The sequence below is a fragment of the Ictidomys tridecemlineatus genome, chromosome Y (assembly GCF_052094955.1).
Source record: "Ictidomys tridecemlineatus isolate mIctTri1 chromosome Y, mIctTri1.hap1, whole genome shotgun sequence".
Taxonomy (NCBI): domain Eukaryota; kingdom Metazoa; phylum Chordata; class Mammalia; order Rodentia; family Sciuridae; genus Ictidomys; species Ictidomys tridecemlineatus.
Window position 1 is genome coordinate 19,214,379 of NC_135494.1, and position 13,297 is coordinate 19,227,675.

Genomic DNA, 13,297 nt, shown 5'->3' on the forward strand with positions numbered 1-13,297 from the left:
TCTCACTGTTATATATATATATTTTTTTCTGACTTGATGTTTTGATATGGTGTAAGAAAAGTCTTGGTTTTCTTTCTTCCCCATGTGGACATAGAGTGTCCTCAGCACCATTTGTTAAAGAGACTATCCTTTATCCATTCTGTATTATTGACCCCCTTCTTAAAGATGATTGTGAAGTGAACTTCTGGGTTTATCCTTGTTCTTTTTTCTGTGCATTGGTCTGTACGTTGCCTTCTATTTCAGTACAACAGTGTTTTAATTTTTATAGTTTGCAATTTGTTTGATTCTATCTTTTTGGCATCTGTTACAATTATCTATACATAATAGTATAATGCATTGGCACAGCATACATAAATGGAGTATAACTTCTCGTTTTTCTTGTTGTACATGATGTAGAATTACACCAGTCTTGTAATTATATAAGTATGCAGGGTAATAATATCTGATCCATTTCATTATCCTTCAAAACCTCATACCTCTTTTTCTCCCTACTCTTTTCTCTTTCTAATCCAAAGTGCATTTAATCTTCCCTAGTCCCTTTGATTGTGAATTAGCATCTGCACACCAGATAAAATATTCAGCACTTGGAACTTTTTTATTGGTTTTTTAGCTTAGCATGGTATCCTCAATTTCCATTCATTTGCTGGCAAGTGGCATAATTTCATTCTTTTTAGGGTTGAGTAATATTCCATACACACACAACCCACACACACACATATGTGTGTGTATTTGTGTGTGTGTGTGTATGTATATGTGTATGTGTGTATGTATATGTGTATGTGTGTATACATATATATATATATATATATATATATATATATATATATCACATTTTATTTATGTATTCTTCTGTTAAAGGGAGCTAGGTTGGTTCACTAGTTTAGACATTGTGAAATGACCTACTCTACATTGATGTGACCACCAGCAATGTATGAGTGTACTTTTTCTCCTATATCCTCATGAACACTATTATTGCTTGTATTCTTGATAATTGCCATTATGACTACATTCTAGTGAAATGAAGTATTGAAATAGTTTTGATTTGGATTTCTCTAATTGCTAAAAATGATGGTCTTTTTTATATGTTTTTTGATCAATTGTATTTCTTCTTGTATGAAGTGTCTGTTCAGTTCCTTAGTCCATTTATTGATGGGTTATGTCTCTTTTTTGGCATCAAGATTGTTTAGCTCTTCATATATCTTGGAGATTACTGCTCTATTTGATGTGTGTGTGACCCCCTTCTTGAGGGGCGGGTTAGTGGCGGGAGGCTTGGGCTCCCAGTACTTGAAGAGGATGTGGCCCTGCCGACCCCCTCCCTGAGGATGCCCAAGACACAGGACACGGAGAGAGCATGGTCCCCAGGGATATCTCCTGGGGTTCCCAGAACTTGAAGAGGGCACTCTGGACTTTGACAAGCTGGACCCCCTGCTCCTTACGGGTTGAGCAAATGACGCCCCCTTAATGCTGCCTCTGTTCCTTCTCCAGCTACCTCTGTTGCCCATGCTTCCCTGTGTTGCACAAACCTGAGCGCCCTGGCTGCTCCTGTGTAAGCGGGCTCTTGGGGAGCAGCCTCCAGCCTGACTTTTATTTTATTTATTTATGTTTCTAATAGGGAAGAAACAGTTGTGTGTGCATGTGTGTTGTGTTTGTTTTTGAAAGAAATGTGAAGAAGAAGAAAAAATACTATGCCTTTTCCTTGCTCTGGCTACCCCCTCCTGTCCTTCTGACACCCCTGCCCCCTGCCCTTTTGTTCTTTTGTTTTTGTTTTTGTTTTGCTGTGGGTCCACATTCCTGTTTGTAATCCTTTGTTCTCCCAGTTTTCTGTTTTCAGAATAAGTTTCCCTTGTGTTTAGGATAGACAGCTTTTATAGATATATCTCTATTATACATAGTTTTCTAGTGTTTTGACCATGTATTTAGTCAAATGCTTTTCCTGCAATTATTGAGATAATTTTCTGATTCTTGCCTTTACATCTATTTACTTGAAAAATGTTTATTTATTTTCATGTGTTGAACAAACCCTGCATCACTGGGACAAACCCTACTAATCATGTTGTAATATCTTTTTAATATAATTTTGTATGTTGCTTGCCATAATTTTAATGAGAATTATTACATCTTTGTTCATCAGGAATACTGGTCTGAAATATTCTTTTCTTGATTTGTCTTTATCTGGTTTTTGCATCAGGTTAATATTAGTTTCATAGAAGGAGGTTAGAAGGTTTTGCTATTTTATTTTTCATAAAATAATTTTAGAAAAATTGGTGTTCATTCTTCTTTCAACTTCTTGTAGAACTGGGCTGATAATTCCTCTGATACTGGGTTTATCTTAGTTGTTAGGCTTGTGATAAACCTGGCTTGGGAGAATCAATGTAGTACACTCAAGACTTCAGGCTTTAGAGGAGAAATGACTACCCTTATATTAGCTTGCTTTGACAAATGTTAGTTGTCAAAAAACAATATATTTTTAAACATTTTTTGTTTTTGCCAGGAGAGGACTGACACCTGCAAGACTCCTTTCTTTAAAAATGTGTGTGTGTGTGTGTGTGTGTGTCTCCAGAGTTTTGTGGTCACTTAGTAAAACTGCATTATAATACACAGCCATGACTCCAATTTGGGTATTTTACTCAAGGTTTTTAGCCCAGATCTTAAATTTTTGATCCAAAGAACACTTAAAGTAGCTATAATTTCTATCAGAGTATCTACATGGAATTATAAAATGATGGGGTAAAATATTTTAATAATCTAACTCTCCAATATTATCAAATGTATTTCCAATGGAATTTAATGTTATTCATACTCTTGACATAATGCTCCTGAAATAAAGGTAAAAAGCTTTGAAATAAATAAAACACATGAGGATCACTCAAGGAAAGTGACAGAGTCCCATGGGAGCAGGATGTCTATCATGAAATGCTTCTGAATTAAAAGCTAAGTTCCATGAGAAGTGGAATCAACAATTTTTGTGCACGCACACACATTTGGATAATTACTATAGTAAAATATTTAGGTGTTTGTAAAGTAGGAGAATATAAGAAAAGATCACAGTGTTAAGAAATAGGAAAATAAGGGAAGCACTATCATAAACATCATGCTGAATTTAGCTGGAAATCCAAATGTGAAGCCTAGAGATGTTTTGTAGAAAGCAATGAAGTTAAGCAAATAGACCATCAGTTCTCTTGCTGCTGAGGACAGAATAGAAGGCAATAGTTTACACACATATTTTTAATAAATTCAATAAAAATTCTTCATTTCAAGGGAAACTAATAAACCAGGCTGTGGTAGAAGAAACTGTCAAGTTGAACTTGTTAAACTGTTCTTCACACATCTATGACTGAGAAAGGAAAATGACAATTTCCCATGAATAAATTCAGTAATAACAGAAAGTCTTCTCAGATAAATGGCTACACTTTGAATAATGCTGCAGTATTCCTTAACTCTGGTTAACATCTAGAATAGTCACTCAGTGCCTGAAAGACTCATGGGTACAAAGTAGGTACCCAGGGCTTTGAGTTTTCTTCAAGAAAATTTTTCTTTTTTTCCCAAGCTTTGGCCATCCTGATATCAATGTATGGATTGAGATATTTGGGGCAAAGTTGTACTCTGATGATCCAATTACCTTTCTCTTTAAAACTACCAAAAAAAACTTCTATACAAAATGCTTACTTTAAGAGTAGAGGAAGGAGAATAGGGAGAAGGAGAAGGGAGAGAATAGGAGGAACTGGAGCCTGAAATGGAGTAAATTATATCCCATGCATTTATGATTATGTAAAAACAAACCCAACTATTATGTACAATAATACAAGCAAAAAGTATATATGTAGAGGATGAAGTTGGGACTCAGTGGTACAGCACTTGCCTAGCATGTGTGAGATACTGGGTTTTATTCTCAGCACCACATATAAATAAATGAATAAATAAAGATCCATCAAAGAAAAGAAAAGAAAATGCTTACTTTACTTGAACACCCAAAGTCTGCTGTCATTCATGAAATGAATTTAAATTGTTTTTGAAAAACATATTTCTTTAAAGTTTTCAGTGAACAAAATCATTCTTTGGTATTTGGGTAAAAAATAAGTAAAAATTCATTTGAAAGTTTAAATATTTTTTAAGAAAAGACAAAATAATTTTAAATTATCATAAACTGCTTTTATTACAGAAAAGTCAGTAATGTGATAGAAAATAATTTGTTTTTATTTCTGTTGTCATGTTTCGTTTTCTTTTTCTTTTCTTTTTTTTTTTTTGTGTTCCTAGCAAAACAATGTAAGGCCTCTCACTATACCCCAGATATATATGGCTTGGTGTATAAGAATATAAATTTTTATAAATCCCAAACTAATGTTTCATGTGAGTGTGTATACTCTTACAATATATTTTCAGGTCTTTCAATTGAAAACAGTTTAGAGTAATGATACCCTATATAAATGGATATGCTTCTCATAGAGCTTTATTTTCCAAATGACTAGTTTCTGAGAAGTAAATATGAAGAATGAACTGAGACATCTTCTCTTAGAAAGAAATGAAGGAAGGGATGGAAAATGAGAAAAAAGAAGAAAATAACCAATGAAATGAGGAAGGAAGAAAGTAGACAAGAGAGAAAGGAAGGAAGAAATTTAACTAATGGTTTTTCTCATTTGGGAATGGAGATAGGTTAAAGCACCTTCTTCCTGAGGCAGCCAGTTTTTCTTTCAATTTCCCCTTTCCATTGTAGTCTATCTTCTCATTCTCTCACCCTCATCATATTGAATATTTAGCAGATATACATTGTCATTATGAACCAATCTGTGCTTGAAGATAATTTCTTCAGCTACTGTACAGTCCAGCTTGTCCATGAGCATGTAGTTTAAAAACTGTGGAAAAAAATATTGATGCCAGTCATGCAGGATTTTCTATTTCCCATTCTAGAAACCAAAATGAGAACCTCTTCTCTGTTAACCTTGTCTGAGAAATGTAAGGGAAGGTCCTGACTGGCCCTGATCATGTCCAACTCTACTAAATATTGTTGTGAGCATAATGGAACTTGATCTGGAAAGATATGACTCACAGACCATGTTATCTGTTTCTGGTAGGTTAGTGTTAGTAACTACCATAGCTCAGAATTGGAAGATCAACATGGGAAGTGTTAAGTATTATTTTAAAAAATGAAGAAAGATTATGGAGCTCTCAGTATCACCAAATGCCTATTATTTATCTGATCAATAGGACTGTGTTTCTCAGTAATATCACCCACAATTTATCTGCCCCTTAATGTGTATCATCAAACCCCTTTACTTGGACTATCTTCATTTATTTCAACCAGAAGTATATTGGGTAAGAAAAAGAAAGTAATCTCATTTTATAGGTAGCGTATTGGAAGTGAGGTGGACTTAAAAAATATATCAGATAATTTTCTCATGAATATGAGTTTAGTAAAATAAGTTTAGAACATCTTTTTATTAGTATTTTATGATTTACTATCTGTGGAGCAGAGTGATAAATAATTATTTTTATTGATGTATAAGCATCTTTTTAATGTAAGGTACTAGTTTATTCACTAAGGGCTTATGTTCACTGTTCTCTAAGAAGATAATTAAAACAGAAAAAAATAGATTTTCTTGAATTTCTTGTTGGAAAATATCAGCAAAACTTTGCAGAAAAATGTCAAAAAAAAGAAAGAAAGAAAGAAAGAAAGGGTTTTTGGAAATTATTAATTATCAGTACAAATATTATTGTTGAGGGCAAGTTCTAGGGCCAGATATTTTTGAGGCTAGAAATATCACCAAGCCTTCTTTGATTGTTTTAATGAACAGACTTTATTTTAAGGAGAGTTGTAGATTTACAGAAAAATGAATCATAGAGGACCATGTTCCCATATGCCTTCCCTATTCAGAGTTTCTACTAATATTTTTTTGTATATTACTGACAAACATTTGATGTAAGTACAAAATCAAAATATTTTGCCAATAGTGATGGTACTAAATAATTATTAATGGCAATAATTTAGTTATATATTAATAAATTTTACAATTTTTAAAGCATTGAGAAAGAATAATGTTAATTTTCATCATAATGGCATCTTTCAGAGTAGCTTCACCATGCCAAAAGTTCCTGTTCTTCACCTCTTTAACATCTACTCTGGCTGATTTCTTGGCAATGTTTACCATTTTTAATGTTTGACTTTTCCAGAATGTCATAAATTTGGAATGACACGAATATGGCATTTTAGACAATATATTCTTTCTGGCAATATGTATTAATGATGCCTCCATGTGTATTCATGTTTGATAGTAAATTCATTTTATGAAATTTTTTGAGTGACCCTCCAGTGTTTGGATGTATCAAAGTGTTTACATTAATAAGAGGTAAGTGGCTACTGAAATCTCTCTTAGCTGCTTCCTTTTCTTGGCAATCATGAGTGAAGAAGTTGTGGACCTTTGTATCTTGGTTTTGTGGACACTTGTATGTGGACATAGCTTTCAATTCCATCGAATTAACACTGAGAAATACAATTAGCGGGCCATATTAAGTGTATATTGTGATTTTTAAGAAGCTACCAAACTGTCTTCCAGAGTTGCTGTCCAATTTTGCTATCTCAACAGCAATGTATGAGAGTTCTTCTTGTTCCCTATCTTTGACAGCTTTTGATATTGTCAGGTATAAAATTTTATAAATTTTTATAAGTCTGTTTAATTTGTAATTTCTTTTTTTTCTCCCCAAGCCTATTTATTATACCCAACAATTAGAATAATGCCTGAATTTTACATGCACAAGAAAGAAAATTAGTAATCCATTAACTTGGATAATTGGGGATGAAGAAAATGTTGACATGCACCATAATTTTACCTTGAGAAAGCTTGTTTAAGACATGGCTTATGCATTGTTGTATCCTTGCAACTCAGCACAGTTGGGCAGATAATAAAGACATCTATAGAGTACAAACCTGTTCACAAATTATAATAATTTCTTATCTCATTACACATTTATTGATCATAAGGCTACTGAGCAGTTTTATTTTATTTGGCACAGCTCTTTCAAAAGTCCTAGCTCAACAAACTAGGACTGGGAATAGGTAAAATATACTCTTATTCAGTGTCCCTGGTTTCAGAGACAGAATATATAGCCAAAATAGAAAGGGGGATGCTATTTTCTGAGAGCAAGAGATTAATACAGCTATCAATTTTTGGCACCATCAAATCAGATAATAGCAAATGGTGGGAGAAGGGGGGTCCCAATGTATAAGTCAAACCCAATAAAAAAACAAATGTGCCCGTCATGGATAGATAAATGACAGGAAAAGAGCATTTGAATAGTAAACTTGGATTAAATCTATGCAAGATTCCACTACTTTCAGTCGCTGTAGTGTGTCCTAAACACATCAAAGCAAAGCTAGCATTAAATCATACATCTTTATTGCCTTATTTTAACATTTTTTCAATTAAAAGGGTTACATCTTTATTTTAAAATCTCATCTGCCAATTAACCATTTTCCACCAACTTGGGGAGCAGAAAACGTCTCAGGTTTCACAGTCTTTTTCTGAGGTGTTGCCTTTGTGGGAGTCTTAGCAGCAGCCATTGCCATCTTTTTAAATGCCTGCTTAGCCTTTTTGTTTGTTTGTTTGTTTTGCTTCCTTGGCAGCCTAAGAGCTTGCTTTCATTGAGCCTTTTAAACTTCTGGTTTCTGATTCCTCTTGGCCATGATATTCATAAGGAATGCACCAGTGATGGCCCTCTGAAATTTGGCTTCAGGTTGGGTTTTCTTCTTTTTAATTTCTTCTGACTGGCTTTTTTTGTGCTTTCTTCTGTAGAGGACAGTACAGTTTAGCTGCTGAGGATTCCTCTTGGATAGGAAAGCCAACTCATATTTTGCATTAAGAAACTGGAAAACCTTTCCATCAGTCCTTGCATAGTGACTCCTGAATATGGGGTATATCTTGTACCCACTAAAACTGCACAGCTTGACCTTCATGGTGGTGGCTGCTCTGTAATTTCTTAATGACATATAATATTCAGCATCTTTCCCTATGCTTTCCAAATATATAGTTTTTTTCTGAGGAATATATTTATTTCTTTCATTCAAATTTAAAACAATTGTATTAGGGTAATACTGAAATACAATAAACTATACGCATATAATTCATATATTGTCATGTTTGCAGATACCTATTTACCAGTGTAACAATGACCACAATCAAGTTTTTAACATTGATAGTTTATGCAGATGGGTCTTGGTGCCCTGTTGTATTTCTACCTCTTGTTTCCTCCTCCAAGGGGGGGGGTACAAAATAAAACAAAAACAAAAAACAAAACAAAACAAAACAAACATAAAATCCTGACTTTGTATTGTGATACATGATACAGTAAATTGGACACCACACAAATTAATTGTCAGAACCTTAGTCTGCATAGATAGTGATCTTGGAACAATCAGTCATCCCTCAAACTTAGTTTACTCATCTGTAAGATCAGAAGTCTTCCAATCAGGACTCATGATACTTGAAAGATAAGGACAAAGTGAATAATGAATCAAGAATACTGCCTGACACAGAGAAGGCTCTTGATTTCTAGTATCCAGTGTTACCATCCATGCTTTAGTTTGGTGATGCAGCGTACATGTGGGTGACTATAAATCTATAGTTTTTTTTATTTGTTCTTTTTAGATATGCATGATGATAGAATATATTTTGGCATATTATACATACATAGAATATAACTCATTGTATCTAGGATTCTATTTTTGTGGTTCTACATAATGTAGTTACTGTGGTCATGTGCTCCAATACAAGGATAAGAAAGTTATGACCAGTTTCATAGTTCATTTCTGTCACCTCTAGCTATGACTGTATAGACTTCAGTGTTTTAAAGATTTTTTTTCCTTATTGGTGTTATTGAGGTTCAATTTTCATAAAAGAGCTAAAAAAATAAGTAGTGACATTTATACTTTTGTGGTTATAATTACAACAATTATTTTGATTTAAACATTTCAATTACTGAAAATAAATTATATAATCAGTTAATCAACACTCCCTTAAATGCCTTCCAAGCCCCTGGCAACAAACTCTCTCCTTTCTAACTCTATGATTTACAAATATTGAATATTTAATATAAATGTAGTTATAGCACAGGTGAAATTTCATGTCTGATTTTGTCTACTTTTCTTAATATTTTTGAGATTTGTCAACATGGTGACTTGTAACAGAATTTCATTTTTATTGCAGAATAATATTCAAACATATATGGAAGCTATAAATAGATATAGATATATGAATATGAACATATATATGTACATGTGCTTATTCAGACAAGGATACATATAAATACATAGACACATTTGTTTTCCATTCTTAATGAAAATTTAGATTTTCATATATCTTCTAATGGAAATGGTGATGTCATTGATATTCGTGTTCAAGTGTTTGAATATCTGTTTTCAGTTCATTTGAAAATATAGCTAGAAATAAAATTGGTAGGTCATGTGATAATTCTGTTTAAAATTTTAGTAATCATCAAATTATTTTCTATACCTACTATACTATTTTTTATATTCTGAACAGAAGTGTGTGGCTTCTAATTGGTTCACATGGTGACCAACACTTCTATTTTTAAAATAGTGCCGGCATTCTCTTGTTCATGAAGTACTCTTTCATGGTATTTATTGTATTTCTGTTGTTCAGTTAGTTGTTCTAGTAGTTTTGTATAGGGAATTGAACCTCTAAGGTGGTCCACCAACGAGATCCATCTTCTACCTGTTGTGTTCACAGAATCTCACTAAGTTACCCAAGGTTTCCACAAACTTGCAATACTACTGCAGACTCCTGAGTAGCTTTGATATGAGCATTTGCATATTAATAGACAAAAAGAGAAAAGCATCAATATTCCTCTAATAGAATTTCACTGAAAGAAATATCAGGAAATTTAAAGCAGGAAGACAAAAAACATAGACCAAATATAAGTGTCTAAGATACAAAGTACATTAAAATTTACATAAAAAGTTCATAAAACTTTATGATACACAAATGGTGTAAGATACAGTGAAAATTAATGCAAATGTTGAAAAAACTAATCCATATACAGAAAAAAATTTTCACATACTATTTGTTATCTATTTAAATAACATTGTTGTAATAGAAAATTTTAATTCTATTTTATTGATTTTTATAAGAGGTAAAATTTTCTGAAATAGATAATATTTTAATAAGAATTACAAAGTTGCTTTTGATCAGTTTTGTCAGAAGCAGACTTTTTTCTCCATTTAATTTGCATAGATTTATTATTTGAGTGTCAGCATAAATCAGCACAAAAGGACTGAGCATGCCATCACCATTGATACCAAGCCTTTGAGGACATCTCAAGATGAGATAAGTTGCTCACACTCTGCTTATTAACAGTAAGATGATGGAGTTCAAACAATACTGGATGTCAAAACACATAATGGGCAGCAGAAGGGCATGAATTGCTTTTTTTTTTCTGGGGAACTTTATGGAGAAAATCTGAAGCTTTGAAAAAACATGATTGTTGTTTACATCTATGAAAGATTATTATTATGTATCTTCTTGAAAGAACCATACAGCCTCAAAACTAGAGATCACTGAATTCCATCAGTGCAAAAAAAAAGAACAACCCGTGTTTGTAGTTCATGAGCTGAAAGGAACAGTGGTCAGTGAGAAATAGAAGACCAGGCTGAATTTTATTTGGTCTGGCCACAGTATTAAAAAAACTGGATTGGTATAGGTGGAGATGGTGAGGATTAATAAGAAAACAATTAGCCACTGGAGGGCATTTGTGGTTTTCAATTTGAAGCAAGGCAACTAGGAGCCACAGATGGTGATGGCCTAAAGCACACCCAGCATGTGGGTGGTACAAATGGAGTGTCCCCTCATGACCTAGGCCAGGAAGACATTGGAACTGACATGAACTGTTCTACACTTCTCCAAAATCTGTAGATACCAAAAGTCCCATGTGTAAGGAGCATGAGGATGTGTGTTAGAGTCATGTGGGTGATTGGGAGGTCAGTAATCCTGGGTTTGGGTACCACAAAGACAGTGACAATGTAAAGGCAAAGCAGAAATTTGTCTGCTGAGATTCCAGTTCCAGCTTGAGGATAGAAGGTATTTCTTATGGAAATACAAATGAAATATTTGTTCATATTTATCTGCATTCTTGGAAGAAAAATAGGAGTATTTGATTGCAGCAGGATTTTTATTAATGTGCTTTAAGTCAATCTACTACCCTCTATGTAAAGCAGGATTTTATTCTTTTTTTTTCTTTTTTTTATTGGTTGTTCACAACATTACAAGGCTTTTGACATATCATATTTCATACATTAGATTGAAGTGGGTTAGGAAATCCCAATTTTACCCAAAATGCAGATTGCAGAATCACGTCGGTTACACATCCACAATTTTACATAATGCCCTATTAGTAATTGTTGTATTCTGCTACCTTTCCTATCCTCTACTATCCCCCCTCCCCTCCCCTCACATCTTCTATCTCTACCCCCTCTACTGTAAATCATTTCTTCCACTTGTATTATCTTGTCTTACCCCTCCTTTCCTTTTATATGTAATTTTGTATAACCCTGAGGATCACCTTCCATTTCCATGTGATTTCCCTTCTCACTCCCTTTCTCTCCCACCTCTCATCCTTGTTTAATGTTGGTCTTCTTCTCGTGCTCTTCTTCCCTAGTGTGTTCTTAGTTACTCTCCTTATATCAAAGAAGATATTTGGCATTTGTTTTTTAGGGCTTGGCTAGCTTCACTTAGCATAATCTGCTCTAATGCCATCCATTTCCCTCCAAATTCTATGATTTTGTCATTTTTTAATGCAGAGTAATACTCCATTGTGTATAGATGCCACATTTTTTTTATCCAATTGTCTATTGAAGGGAATCTAGTTTGGTTCCACAGTCTTGCTATTGTGAACTGTGTTGCTATGAACATTGATGTAGCAGTTTCCCTGTAGCATCCTCTTTTTAGGTCTTTAGGGAATAGACCAAGAAGGGGAATAGCTGGGTCAAATGGTGGTTCCATTCCCAGATTTCCAAGAAATCTCCATACTGCTTTCCAAGATGGCTGCACCAATTTGCAATCCCACCAACAATGTACAAGTGTACACTTTTTCCCACATCCTCGCCAGCACTTCTTGTTGTTAGACTTCATAATGGCTGCCAATCTTACGGGAGTGAGATGGTATCTTAGGGTGGTTTTGATTTGCATTTCTCTGACTGCTAGAGATGGTGAGCATTTTTCCATGTACTTGTTTATTAATTGTATGTGCTCCTCTGAGAAGTGTCTGTTCAGGTCCTTGGCCCATTTGTTGATTGGGTTATTTGTTATCTTATTGTCTAATTTTTTGAGTTTTTTATATACTCTGGATATTAGGGCTCTATCTGAAGTGTGAGGAGTAAAGATTTGTTCCCATGATGTAGGCTCCCTATTTACCTCTCTTATTGTTTCTTTTGCTGAGAAAAAACTTTTTAGTTTGAGTAAGTCCCATTTGTTGATTCTAGATGTTAACTCTTGTGCTATGGGTGTCCTATTGAGGAATTTGGAGCCCGACCCTACAGCATGTAGGTCGTAGCAAACTTTCTCTTCTATCAGATGCCGTGTCTGATTTGATATCAAGCTCCTTGATCCATTTTGAGTTAACTTTTGTGCATGGCGAGAGAAAGGGATTCAGTTTCATTTTGTTGCATATAGATTTCCAGTTTTCCCAGCACCATTTGTTGAAGATGCTATCCTTCCTCCATTGCATGCTTTTAGCTCCTTAATCAAATATAAGAAAGTTGTAATTTTGTGGGTTGGTTTCTGTGTCCTCTATTCTGTTCCATTGGTCCACCCACCTGTTTTGGTACCAGTACCATGCTTTTTTTGTTACTATTGCTCTATAGTATAGTTTGAAATCTGGTATTGGTATATTACCTGATTCACACTTCCTGCTTAGCATTGTTTTTGCTATTCTGGGTCTTTTATTCTTCCATATGAATTTCATGATTGCTTTCTCTATTTCTACAAAAAATTCCATTGGGATTTTGATTGGCATTGCATTAAACCTATAGAGAATTTTTGGTAATATCGCCATTTTGATGATGTTAGTTCTGCCTATCCATGAACAGGGTATATTTTTCCATCTTCTAAGATCTTCTATTTCTCTCTTTAGGGTTCTGTAGTTTTCATTGTATAAGTCTTTCACATCTTTTGTTAGGTTGATTCCCAAGTATTTTATTATTTTTGAGGCTATTGTGAACGGAGTGGTTGTCCTCATTTCCATTTCAGAGGATTTGTCGCTGATATACAGAAATGCCTTTGATTTATGCGTGTTG

The 13,297-nt window shown here is 34.0% G+C and overlaps 1 pseudogene; it reads right to left on the reverse strand.

The window, feature by feature from the left end:
- Window positions 1-7,399: 7,399 nt before the first annotated feature.
- On the reverse strand, window positions 7,400-7,945 carry LOC144371854 (large ribosomal subunit protein eL24 pseudogene; annotated as a pseudogene).
- Window positions 7,946-13,297: the final 5,352 nt, after the last annotated feature.